The sequence below is a fragment of the Neofelis nebulosa genome, chromosome 14, assembly GCF_028018385.1.
Source record: "Neofelis nebulosa isolate mNeoNeb1 chromosome 14, mNeoNeb1.pri, whole genome shotgun sequence".
Taxonomy (NCBI): Eukaryota; Metazoa; Chordata; class Mammalia; order Carnivora; family Felidae; genus Neofelis; species Neofelis nebulosa.
The window spans coordinates 10,928,999-10,942,944 of NC_080795.1; the positions used below are offsets into that span (position 1 = coordinate 10,928,999).

At 41.2% G+C, this 13,946-nt stretch overlaps 1 long non-coding RNA gene across 2 annotated transcripts; it reads right to left on the reverse strand.

Moving 5' to 3' along the window:
* Nucleotides 1-137: 137 nt before the first annotated feature.
* LOC131494913 (uncharacterized) lies at nt 138-13,408 on the reverse strand. 2 transcript variants are annotated; one of them, XR_009253637.1, is made up of 4 exons: nt 13,199-13,408; nt 7,893-8,242; nt 619-746; nt 138-512 (listed from the first exon to the last, which is right to left on the reverse strand). It is a non-coding gene; the product is annotated as an uncharacterized LOC131494913 (long non-coding RNA). The 2 variants fall into 2 exon arrangements; XR_009253638.1 differs by lacking the exons at nt 138-512; nt 619-746 and adding an exon at nt 4,809-6,181.
* Nucleotides 13,409-13,946: the final 538 nt, after the last annotated feature.

Here is a 13,946-nt window from a genome sequence, read left to right on the forward strand (position 1 = left end):
AAAATGAAATTGACTAAATGTGGAGATGAAATGAACCCACCCTGTACATTTTCCAAGCTGAACCGAGTGCAAACAATAGAAACAGTAAAGAATAAAGACATTTCGCAAATTTATCCAGTTTTAATGATTTTGTGGTCCTCTGGTATGTTCTTGAAAAACAATTACCATCCCCACAGCAACAGCTTTGAAATACCGGGGGATTTAAGTCGTAAGTAAAACAAAAATGTATTTTATCCTGGCAGTTAAAGTTATCACGTTTCAAAAAGATTATAGCAACAAGAAAACACCATTTCAAGGGATTACATTGATTCAGTGGAAGCAGTGGATCTAATCTCATTACTATCTTTATTTTAGAGCGCAATCTACAAAGTCATATACGTGATCACTTATCTATTCTGGAAACAACGCCGACTTATTTGATACGGTTACCTGGGTGTTCCAACTCTGCTCTATTTACCATATTTGCCAACTGAAGAATATTCACAGGACAGAAGGAGCCCAAAAGCAGAAGCCTGTATGGTTTAATAAAACATAATTTTTGCATGTTTCAGAAGATGGTAAGTTTACTACTAAATTTTATGGCTGCGGAAAGATTTGAGCAAAGGCTGCAGGGTTTACCTTTTTACTCTTTCATCCCACGTTAGAAATCTAATCTGGAACCCATTTCTCTTGCGTCGTGTCGTCTCGTTTGGGATGTCCCTTCCTGTATCTGTCTGAGGATATTAGGTTGTTAACTTTCCCCAAAACTGTAAGGAATAAGACATTTTAAATCAAGTTTTTTTGGGGAAAAAAAAGTGGTTTTCCTGTTTATACAATGTTTTGTCAGTGCTTGCTCCACTCTGCTATCCTCCTATCTCTGCCGTATTCACACGTATAAATTATCACTTAACTAATAAGGCTCCTTTGGCGTGAAGTCTTCTAGAACTCTCTGCTGCCTACCAAACAAAATTTAGACATGCTAGTTTGACCCTGTCGTCTGAAATCTGTCCCTTTGCCCCTGTTTGCCACGAATTTTCTGCTTAGAAATGCTTACGTAGCCCGGTTTGTTCAGCGGGTCAAAAGACGATCTTTTCCATTTTTTTCCCTCCATGTGACGCTCCCAATCCTGCTGGTCTCTTTCTGTGGAAATTCTGGCTCGCTTTCCGGGATCTGGATCCAAAGCCACTTCTTCCATGCAGCTTTTCCTAACTTCCCGGTAAGAAATAAGCACTTTTCTCCCTGGATTCCCACAGCAATGGTTGTATCTCTCAGATTACACAAATCAGGACACTCTATTGATCTCTAAAATTATAATCATCATGTGTGAGCCTGAAGCCGTTGTGTTTACCTAAAGCATTGCATCTTTGTTGGTTAAGAGTGTGGACTCAGGGGCCGGGCTGCCTGAGCTCAAACACTGACTGTGGGATATTTTTAGCTTCCTGATTTTGGACAAGTTACTTGAGTACTCTTGAGGTTCAGTTTTCCCATCCCCAAAGGTGAGATATTAACCATTGCAAGTTGAAAGTGTTATGCCCAAAGGACATAAATCAGTCCTCTGCATAGAATAAAATGCTATATAAGTGTTCATTATTTTATCATCTTCTGGTTTGGGTAGAGGCAGAAAAGTTTTCCTTCTTCCTTTTTCGATTCTTTGGCTGATCTAATAATTCAATTCATATTACACAGATGAAGAGGGGGAAAACTAATAAAAGTTTAATAACATGTATACCTCTCGTATGCATGGGAAAGATGCATTCTTGCCAGGTAAACAGGGAAGATCCCAGGGCCCTGAGGCCTTGACCTGACCCGGCCGATCCCAAAGATGTTGCCAAAGGCTCTTGGTCTTGTTATGGGAAAGAATTCAAGGACAGACACAACAGTGATGAGCAACACAAACAGGAAAGTTTATTAAAGCAAAAGTACATTGTCAAGATGTGACAATGAAGGAGCTAGAGAGAGAGAGAGAGAGAGAGAGAGAGAGAGAGAGAGAGTGAGCTGTGTGCTGGGGTTTGGGCTTCTCTCTTTTAGTGACAGTTATCCACCAAGGTATGGAATATTCATTACTTGAGGCAAGGATTTCTTAGAAGCAGGGTTTTGTGCTTTTCTTCCTTATTTGGTAGGGGGATTCAGGCCTACTCTGTCAGCCATCTTGGGCCTATCTGGTTTGATCCCACTTCATGTGGTTTTGTTTTGGGGTGTTACCAGGACAGGCCTCCAATTTTCCCAGAGCCGGCCATGACTTCCTCTTTGCTGGCATTCAGGCATTCTGTTAGAAACTGACTGTCTCTAATATTACCTCCTCAAGGACTCTGGGCCCTTAAAATTTTTTAAGGCAAAATGACGGTGGTCCGTCTTCTGTAACTACTTCATGATGGTGTGTGATGTTTGACCCTGCCTGAAGACATCAGAAGTCCTAGCTGTCTAAGTTTTAGGACACCTGGATGGACAGTAGGGAGTACAAGGAAGCTGTGGCTTGGTCTAGTGGCTCTTGAAAGTCATTTCTTTGGGGGTCTCTTTCAGGGTTGTTGCAAACCATTATCTGGAGATTTACCCTGTCTGGAAGCTTTCTCCAACCTCTTCAGAGTTGATCCCTACACAGCAGGACGTGTTGCCCATTGCACAGATTCCCCCGATTTCCCCAAGAATGTAGGCAAGGGCCTCTTGTAGCCAAGTGGCTTGCACCTGATCTTATCTGTATGGATTTCTTACTTCCCAGGGAGAGTAAATACAGGTGCAGCAGGTGGTATTAGCCATCACATAGACCCTGATTTGGTTAGCAAAGCCTCGTGGATATTAATAAGAAGTATTTCTACAGAAACAAAAGAATAACATTGGTTAATGTCTGGAGCAAACCATAAACCTAGTGTCTGAGTGCTGAGTGTCGTCAGTGAGAAGATTTCTAGACGTCTGGCTCAAAGCACCCTCAGTTGGCCTGGGAGCAGGCAGCGGCAATCCGATGGGTCTTTCTGGTTTGTAGTTCAAATGTCCCTGGTGATCCTCTAGAACAACAGGCACTAAGACCGTCTGGATGAGTTTTGCAGCAATTTCTCTCAAGTTGACCTCAAGTTGTCTAGTTTGGGTTTGCAGGTGTTCAGGAAAAAGGGCAGTTTTAGTTCTTAACGATTTCAAGTGAAGAGAATGGGAGATTGGAAGCCTTACTTTGGAGTCATAGCCAGATACGTGAAGAAACCGGAAGAATTTAGGATCCAGCTCAGTTTTATAGGCAGACGATAAACACTAAGACAATCAGAACTAGAATCTAACGTCCACAAAGACATATTATTGAAACATAATCTTTCTCTAAAATCACCCTCATTTCCATGAAAGAAAGCCAAATCAAGACGAATTCGTTTGTAAAACAAGTCTAGTTTTAGCAAACTTGGCCTAATTATTTACATAAGCTCAGCAAGGAAAGTGATTGATCATGTAAGTTTTCTTTTAATCGCCTTTGCTGGAACTATTACAAGGAATTTCAGATTGAGCCTTTAGCAGCCTCCCAAGGCCAGAAGCCAAGCCAAATACCTGCCATCAGATTTGTCTGCAATACCTGTAGATTTGGGTGAATTCCTCTTCTCTGGGTCCCCCAATTATCCTGAGGTTCCTGCCCCTGCCAGGAAGTGACATTCTTTATTCACCTGCTAAGGCTTCTGGGAACTCTGTAAGCAAGATATCAGCCCAACATTTCTAAGAGGCTCTATTGACTCCATAAAGTCAAGTATAATTACTTAAGCCTGTCTGGTCATATCTGAGTCTATGCATGTCTCTATCAAATATGACTTTCCATCCAAAGCCTTGGTAGTATAGCCAGTGTTTCTAGTGGTACCCTGTTACAGGGAGAACAGATTCTCGTTGAATTTATGCAAATAACTGTCATTGCCATGAAAGAAAGAATACTCACAGAGAGTTTCTGAATTCTGGAGGGTTCAGGCAGGGAGAAAAGAAAATGTTTCGATTTGTTCACAAAGGAATATTTTATCATATTTTTGTAAGTCATGGATACCTTCAGAAAAAGTTTCCTTAAATCTGCAAGAGTAAACATGAGAGAGCCAGCGACGTTTCAGACTAACAACCCAAGAAAACTTTGTCTCTTTCATAGAGGGAATTATTCCAATCTTAGTCTTGACCATGCATAAAACTCTTCTTCAAAGATTCCGTTTCACATACTTGTACAACTTTCTTTTTACATTCAAATTTTGTCCTAAGCCTTCTCTTTCTAAATAACCAGTCTCATTTTAGAACAAAATTGCTTTCTTTTTTCTCAGCAAAAGTGTATTCTCATTCTTTGCCTCTACTCCTTACATTACTCCTTACTCCTACTTCCTACATACAGAGCTGCTTCCCTTATCATTTTCATTAGTCTTAATTACATTTAGCAGAATTTTGACTCTTAGAAATCTCAGACTCTAGAGAAAATTAAGTGGTAACCAGTTGTGAACTATTACACCAGAATTCTTTAGATTGGAAATTTATGCATATATTTCAAAATTTCTAAATTTCGGGAAGCATGCTTTTTTCCCCCATAGTACAACTTGCAATAAAGCATAAAGCACATTTACCAACAGAATGAAGTATCTTTAGTTTCTCTGGAAGGAGAACCCAAAAGCAGACGAAACTATGTTTAATAACCAAAGCTTTAGTATTGTATCTTATTTGGAAAAGACTTAAAGTTCCAATGAATTGAACCCAATTTATCATTTAACGTAACAAAACTTCAAAGTTTTAAATTATCAAAGATTTTGTAAGGTATAAACCTTTTTATTTATTCAAACTACTTGTTCTTAATAATTACCCATGAAAGCTTTTATGAAACAGTCAAAATTAACCATAATTTGAAGTCAGCTTTTTGCCGACAAACTGCAACAGAGATCATGTGACCTTGTTTGACCTCTACTAAACCTTGGTAGAATAAAAGTTTTATGTTTAATATTGATATCTCTAAAGATGTGTTTATTTTAATTAATCCAACATCCTTGAATACTGCACTAAAAAGTCAAGCAATTTGTTCCCCACTGTCAATTTCACTTGGGGCTCCTGTGGAGAAACCGGAAGTGGGAGGTTTAAGTCCCAGGGAGTCCTTGGGCCCTTTCAAGTTGATTTGGAAGGTGCTTTAGTTTGAACCTCAGAAGGAGGTGACCTAACAGCTCTGGGTGCTCTTTTCCCCTCAATAGGGAGGATAGGAGGAGTAGGAGTTAATGGTGCCAGAAACACGGAGGATGTTTAGTTAGTATAGGAGCCAGTCATGCAAGCTACCCTCATGGGGGTGTAGAAACAAGAGGAGGGTGAGGCGGAGGCTGAGACAGTGAATGAGGTCTCTCCAGCAAGGCTGGAGGCGGATAAAAGCCCAGATGGCAGAGAAAGATGTGCCTGCCGGTGGCCTTACCCAGCTGTAGAGCTCACCGGTTCCCACGGATGTACCTTTTCCTATCAACAGAAGTATCTATCAATAAAAGTGAAAGCAGGCAGTCCGTGCTGGATCAGAATGGACGGGGAATCTCCCTGTAACAAAAGAGTTTCAGCAGCTTGTTGGGAATATTCCTGAAAGTGCCTGTCTCAAGGTAGACTAAGACAGTTGGCTCCGATTATCATAGCCGTTCACCCAGAAAATAAATGAGAGGCCTCCACATACAAGAGTCAGGTAGCTCTCTCAAGCTATATGTCAAGCAAAAAGAAAAGAAGAAAAGCAAAGCAAAAGGAGATGGGAGACTCAGGGAAAACAGAGGTAGGCATGGATGTGATTGCTGGCAAGACAAAGGAGGGAGGCACAGAGCGATAGAACACTGGTTAGGTAGTGGATTCATAGAAGCAGAAGGGCCTGAGGCAGCTGAGTTGATAGTGGATTGAGGGGTAGAGGGACAGGAGAGGGGTGTTCTCAGGCCCCTTAAAGGAATTTGGAAAGATCGGGGTTCTGGTACAGGGCCAGAAAGCCCTGACCATATTGGATTTCAGTCCAATCTCCCTGCCTTTTAAGAACAGATCAAGTTATAATATGGCGTTATAGTGAAGACTACCATTTTCTGGTCAGGCTTCCCCATTCTTTAGTTTATATCGGGGCTAGGCCATGTTGTAAAACAAGATAAGCATTTTTCTTTGCAAACTTTCTGATGGGAGCTGGTTCCAGTGTCACAAGATACATCTTAGGGATGAGTCTTTGGGGATGGAGGTGGAATTTCCCATTGTCTTCAGGAACAAAAAAAGTTGACTCCTGTAACAAGAGAAGGAGCAACTCGACAAGGCTCCCATTGTTCCCAAGAGGGGTCTCTGACCTACTCCTGAGACCCCTGATAGAAACCCAGGGTCTTATTATCCCAATGAGAGCTGATTCTCTCTAGGGAATCTCAACAGGACTTTAATTAGGAACTCTCCCAGAGAGTTCTAATGGTGAGTGCACCATAGGCATCCCCAGCTGGCTGTCCATTCATCCCTGTCACCACTGCAGTAGCTAGCATGCCATGAGACGACTTTGGGGTCCTTGGTGTTCCAGTGCCCATGCCTCATCCTAACACCTGCAATCCTGGGGCTACAGCTTCCTTGGAGACTCTGATAAGAATGATGTCCAATAATTAGTCCTGACAACCTGGTGTGTATCCCTCAGGAGCAGACATTGCCATGATTCCAACATCTCTGAATATCCCATTGCCCTCGTTCTAGGATGTCTCCCATCAGTAGGTGACAAACAATGGCCACCAGGGTTGGGGTGCCTTGGACGTTTCTTATCTGACTCACGGGAACTTTTTGATCTCTTCTACCTTGTCGGTGGTCCTGGTGGAACTAACCTCCCTTTCCCATTTTTCTTCTGAACCCCTGAACTTCTTGGGTAGAATGACACTCATTTAGGTATCAAACAAGGCAAACCCCTAGGGAAAAAATCTTGTTAGGTGGGGTCCTTTGCTAGGGAGTAAAATGGTGTACAGCCTATTTCATGGTGACCTGCACAAACACAACAGTGAGAGTTACAGAATCTCTGCCAGGGGTGCCCCACCCCCAACAGAGGAGAGTAGGCAGTAAATATGAGGGGAGGCAGCCGAGGTTCAACAGGGGGCATCAGAGCATCCCATGAACAAAACACATATTTTCACAAAGGTAGAGACAACCTGTGAATATCCAACGGTCACCTAAGGATCGATATAATGGATCTCAGTGTGCTACTTGTGAGTGTCGCTTTCATGAATGGCTGTGAATCACCCTCTTATGCGTGTTGGTTTTTCCCACTGGAAGTCGAAGACAACCAGGGGTGCTCAGAGCACTGGAGGAGTCCTCATGCGTGTGTCCCGGATGAGCCAAGGTTTTAGTTACCAGTGAGGTGGAAAGCTCAGTGGAACTGATGCACAGCCTGAGAAATAATCTCTAACACTTCCATAAAACTTTTAGTCGCTTAAAAGTGACTAAAGGGACAAATGTCCCTTTATTCCTCGGTTGAAAATCAGTCTTTCATAAATGCTACCAGACTGTATGGTTCCCAAGTAGATGGGAAAGAAAGCAGAACAAAGGAGTTGTCGTTTCTAAACAACTGTCTAGCACAAGGAAGGTGAGATGAGGAGACTCACCAATGAAGAAGGTAACTCAATATGCTGTTGCCTGTCCCTTCATGGTCACTAAAAAGATGTTGCCGGGAGACCCTGGGCCCTGGGGCCTAGACCCAGCCTGTCCCAAAGATGTCACCAAAGGCTCTTGGTCTTGTCATGAGGAAGAATTCAAGGACAGACACAACCTAGTGGGTGAGTGACACAACAGGAAAGTTTACTGAAGCAAAAGTACACTCTTGAGATATGAAAGCAGGTAACCTCAAGAGAGAGAACTGTGTGCTGGGCTTTGGGTTTGTATCTTTCACTGACAGTTGTTAGCTAGGGGGTGGAATATTCATTATCTGGGCTGGGGATTTCTGGGAAACAGGGTTTTGGTCTTTTCTTCCTTACCTGATCAGGAGTTTCCTGTCATGGCACCCACCATCTTGGATCTGTCTGGTTCGATCCAGTTTCTTGTGGAGTGCTGCCAGGATTGGCCCCTGACTTCCTTGATAGCCGCTCATGACTTTCTCATTGCTGGCTTCCATGCATCCTATTAGAATCTAACTACAGTCTCTAACACCGAAACAACTGAGTGACTCCCCGAAATGGCCAAAGCCACCACTGTCTTCAGCTAAAACAAAAGAGGCTACCAAGGAAAGAGCACTAAACAAGGATAAGGTTGCTGTGCAGATTTGAGCCATTACTTTCTCCGTAGATAAAAATCTCTGGAGCTTCAATCATCCCCTTTTTCATGGTACCTGAGGAAGAAAGTGAGATGTCTTTCCCAAATGCAAGTATCTCTCACAGAAGGGTAATTTCCACTCAATTGTCAGATTTTCACCCGCGTCTGCTGTTTCTTGAAAATAACCGGCTTAAAATAATCCCCATGCCAAGGAGATACGTTTTGGGGTGGCACATTTGGTTCCCCTTCACTTTCTTTATGGTTGAGCTCCCCGAGTGAGGGCGAGAAATTCTTTATTCCTTTGTATAAACAATATGATATCAAGTAATATTTGCTGACTGAATGTGTGAGTCCTAAATTCTGATAACTCTTTGGGTTTCACTTCTTTATGATGAATCTTGTTTCCTATGAGCTACCAATAGTTAAAATTATTTGATTGGTTTGTGCTTATTTAATTATCGGTAAAATACTTATTAAGCACTTGCAATAAGCAAAACAAAAACAAAAACAAAAACAAAAACGGCTGTTGAGCCAGTGGGAGGCAACCTATACACCTCTTGGCTTCAAAATACACAATCTTGGTTGATAGTGAGTCATGCAATGAAAGCAAAAAGTATAACGTTGTGCAAAGACTTTAAGGAAGTCAGTTCTGTAAGCATTGCCACATCGCCTGAAATTGAGGCTTGAGGTTACTTCTAGAATTATCAAACCCTTTCTTTATGGAAAATATGCTTCCCAAAGGAAGTGTTAAAAATGCTATTCCACTCCTTATGTTTTTACATTTAGTCGACTACTAACTATGGGACAGAAGTTGTAAACAATACCCAGGGACATTTTTTTTTTTTTAATTTTTTTTTTCAACGTTTTTTATTTTATTTTTGGGACAGAGAGAGACAGAGCATGAACGGGGGAGGGGCAGAGAGAGAGGGAGACACAGAACCGGAAACAGGCTCCAGGCTCCGAGCCATCAGCCCAGAGCCCGACGCGGGGCTCGAACTCACGGACCGCGAGATCGTGACCTGGCTGAAGTCGGACGCTTAACCGACTGCGCCACCCAGGCGCCCCTACCCAGGGACATTTTTGAGGGAGCACAAATGATTTGTATTCAAGTGTGAACGGCACTTCAGAAGATCACTATTTTACTTGGAGGAACCAGAGATGTCCTGATGACTGAAGTGATTTTGTTGATGTACATTTTGTAGTCAGGAGGCAAAACCAGAAAATGGAAAGTGTATGAAGACAAAGTTGAAAATATTTTTTTCTGAGTCAGCAAATATTTGTCATGACTGAGGGAATTTGGCTATCTTCCTCTTTTCCAGTGTTGCCACTTCTCCACGCATGCCAAAAGAAATCTAATCTTCCTTTTGTCTGGCTTGTGCATAATAGGTAGGGAACCAAGGCATTAAGGAGTAGGAATTTTGCATATTGGTGGAAACAACAGGACGGTGTCTATCCTTACAGTTTTCCTAAGAAGTTTTATTAAAATTAAGCGGCTAGTATACATTGATACGTAGTATGTGGTAAGAATCTTTCCAAGATGGTTCTCAATGATCCCTGCCTCCTGGTACTTATGCCTTTGTGTGGCACCCTCCTGGAGTGTGGGATGGCACAAAGGACTTGCTTTTGAGAGAATATGAGAGAAGTGCTGGATATCACTTTCATGCTTACACTGCAGAAGAATGTGACTTATGTCTTATTGGACTCATTCCATTACTGTCTTGAATTGCATTATTTAATGAAGCAAGCTGCCATGTTGAAAAGGCCCATGTGGCGAGGAATTTATGGTAACACATGGCCAACAGCTAGGACATAGAGTCATTCGTCCAACAGTCCGTGAGGGACGGAATCCTGCCAGCAATCATGTGAGGAAGCTTGGAAGTGGATCCTTCTCTAGTTGAGCCTTCAGATGAGACTATTGCCACAGCCAACAATTTGCCTGCAGTCATGGGAGAAACCCTGAGACTGAAGACTCATATAAATCATCCCCATATTCCTGACTTCAGAAACTGTGAGATAATAAATGTGTGTTTAGGGCATCAGTTACACAGTGATAGATAACTAATATAGTGTATATTTAATGCATATTCTGAAATTTCAAAAAGGTTGGTCTCTTTCTAAATCTTATTTTTTTTAATTTTTTTAAAATTTTTATTTATTTTTGAGACAGAGAGAGACAGAGCATGAACAGGGGAGGGTCAGAGAGAGAGGGAGACACAGAATCTGAAACAAGCTCTGGGCTCCAAGCTGTCAGCACAGAGCCTGACGCGGGGCTCGAACTCACGGACCGCCAGATCATGACCTGGGCTGAAGTCGGACGCTCAACCGACTGAGCCACCCAGGCGCCCCTTTTTCTAAATCTTATATAACGATATAGTACAAACTTGTCTATTTGATCCCTTTTGGATCCTTAAACATTTAATGTATTACATTTTTATTGATTCTTCCAGAAGTGTCTCCATTCATTCTCTCCAAACCTTTAACTTCTCCTTTCTTTAGGTGTTAGCTTGCCAAACATATTCACTGGATTTTATTTTTCAAATTCAGGAAGCAATTCGAAGTCATTTGGCATAAATTAGAATATTCTTTCCTGAAGTTAAAGGCTTTACATTTAAATATAATTTTACATCTGAGTGTGGGTGTGGAGTTGAGTGAGAAGTATACTATAAACATTACAAAAAACATTGGTAAAATAAATATCCAAGAGGCAAATCAAAGACATGTGTTGCCGTGGGAGTGGTGTGTGTGTGTGTGTGTGTGTGTGTGTGTGTGTGGTTTTGCTTATTTTTTCCCTGTCTATATGAGAAGGATAGAAAGAAAAGGTTGAAGTGAAGGAAAGGAATCTGAATCATTTATAGTGGGCTGAGATAAATTGTTTCATTTTCAAAGAAAAAAATAACTAGAAAATGAGAATCTAGTTCCTAAATTCTTACATTGCTTCTTACTTTCCATGGCACGGTGTTATACATCATATATACCAACTATTTTAAAAAGTCATGTAGAAAATAGTAGCCTTTCTCTAGAAGTTCTGTAGTCTAAGCAACTCCATGATTTTCCACCTACTAAATAAGGTATCTGTGGCACTCTTGGGTCCTTTCCAGTATCAACCTCACAGTCTTTATGATGTTGACATTTCTTCCAGCAACTTGGAAAATGTTCTGTATCAGAAAAGCTGTATTCCCTTAGGAAGCACCATTTTTTTTTTTTTTTTACTGTGTTCTTAAGCTGGGAAGAGTTTGGTCTATACACTCTTCAATCCACATGAACATGAACATTGGTATCTTCAAAGTACATGTTTAGTAGCTAAATTGTTTTTCCTCCATCGGACCAAAATTTCAAGCTTTCTTTCAAAAGGTACAGATTGTTCTGGCTACAAAATCTTGGAAATCTCATGTGCCTGATATATTTTTAAGTTTCCCTTTATATATTCCAGTGTTAAAGAGAAAGAAGGATTTTATGTGAGTATTGTAACATGGTACACAGTATAGTAGAGGTTTTTTTTTTTTTTTTTTTGGAAAGTCTTTCTTTTGAAATTTCCAGTAGAAAATGTAAAAGACACTACAAATCTGTAAACCTATAGATTTGTACATAGGAAAGCAGAGCGAGAAATGGAAAATGTGGTCACATCTTTTTGTCATTCCAGTACATCGGGGCTGTGATCTGTTTCATAACCCAAGGGATGCTGGTTACCTCAGAGAAAATACGCATAAGATCACTTAGAATGAGGGCCTCTTTGTGGTAGGGTAAATATGCAAATCTGATTCTAGAAGAATGTGTTCATGTTTAATCAATGACACTATTATGGAGGGCATAGTTCTTGACAAACAAGTATACAGGGTAATAGACATATCTTTGTTATTCAACCTCAGTAAATATGCTTTAGCACTCAATTGGCACCTAATTAACAACTAATTAGATTCTCAAAGAATATAAATTTACATTTAGTTGCATTAGTTAACTTGATGCCTTTAATACTTTGCTCTTGGTAGCCTTCTACACAGGAGTTTTACTTCATTTATTCCTTATGCCAAGTGAAATGTCAGGCAGCGAAGAGTTATTAGAGCATTCTAATGAAATTTGAAAACTAATTAGAATGTGTGTTCCTATTTAGGAACTGCTGAACTAAAAAGTCTGAAGCAAAAATAAATCACTATATTTATACTGTAACTGTCATATATTCTTAAAATTAAATCCAAACGTGAGACTTGATTTACAACATAACCAAAAATATATGCCAAAGCACTTTAAACTTCTTCAAAAAAGTTGCGAAGATATTTTTGAAACTAAATAGAAATAAAATCTGCTTTTCCGGGGATAAACTAACAAGTAAAATAGCACGTAGCAGAATTTTAACAACATTATATGGAAAATATGGTAACACTGGCCAATATCAGCAATTTCATTCACAGGAATTGCATGGGATTAAACTTTTGCAAAGAAAAACTTGGCAGGCAAAATTGTCAAACTCTTTCCAGAAATCAACTGACAAAGAAAACACACACACACACACACACACACACACACACACTCACGCCCACAGAGTCGAGAACATTCTGGTACCAGTGGGGTATCTTCAAACCTCATACAAAGATATAAAATCCAAGAGACAGTATTTGAGAATCTGTGACTATTTGAGTATATGTTGATAAGTATGTATATGTTTTTGAGAAAACAATGGTTATATTTTACAACATAGGGAGGTATCCCTTGGGAGTTTATTTCACAGATACCCAACGTCTAAATAAAATTGAACCCTCCTCCCTCAGATATGAGAGTTTACTGCCTACTTTTTTACACATAAAGTTCAAAGTCACTTACGAAGGGACTGAGCCCTTTCCTCCAATCCCTCACCTTTCCTCATCTGTCCGAAAAAGCAACAATGTGTTCCAGTCGTTTTCTTCTGCCCACGTTATACCAAGCATTAGTTCAGTCCCGTCAACAAATACCCATTGAAAGATATCTTCTTTGTTACAGGAATTATTCCGTAAACACACACACACACACACACACACACACACACACAGAAATTCCTGACCTTGTGGCCCACATCCTAGTGGCGGGGAGGAGATATTTGTAAAGTAAAACTTGGTTCTCGTTGACTCCAGGCTTTCCAAACTGGCATTCATTCACCAAGGAAATGGCAGACAATGGTGCTACAGGGGGATTCTCCAGATAGGTAAACACATAAAAAAAATGGGTATAGTGAGATAAAAGAGGGCACTTCTTAACTCTCCAAAAGGTACAATGTGTCAGTAAGCTTGTGGCTTTCAACATGCTACAGGAAAAGAGATATAAAGTTAGCTTGGAGAGCTCATGACTTTGTATTTTGGTGCTGAAGTCAGCTTTTTGTTCAAACCGTAATGCTCTGTAAAACCAGGTTTGTGTGACTGCAGTCGGGTCACTTGTGTGAGAAAGCTGAAGGACAAGATTCGGGGCGGCGGGGGTGGGGGGGGCAGCAGCTGGTGAGGGAGCCAAGGAGAAGCAGCGGTGGGTACTCCTGCCCTCCTAGAATCTGTTGGGGGCAAAGTGAGTGTGCTCCTGGGGGCCGAGATGGTTGCCCGAGGGAGGACAGACCTCATCAGGGAAGCTACAGGCACCCCAGGGTGCTGAGGAGTAAGGATGGCTTAGAGAGCAGGTGGGAGACAGTGAGACATTTCATAGCGAGAGAACCGAGGTGAGAGGTCCCTATCCCCAGGCATCGGAGGACTCAAAGAACCAGATAAATTATTCAGATTGTCAGCAGGCAAAGCTGCCCAGTAACTTTTGCATCAGAACTGACCTGT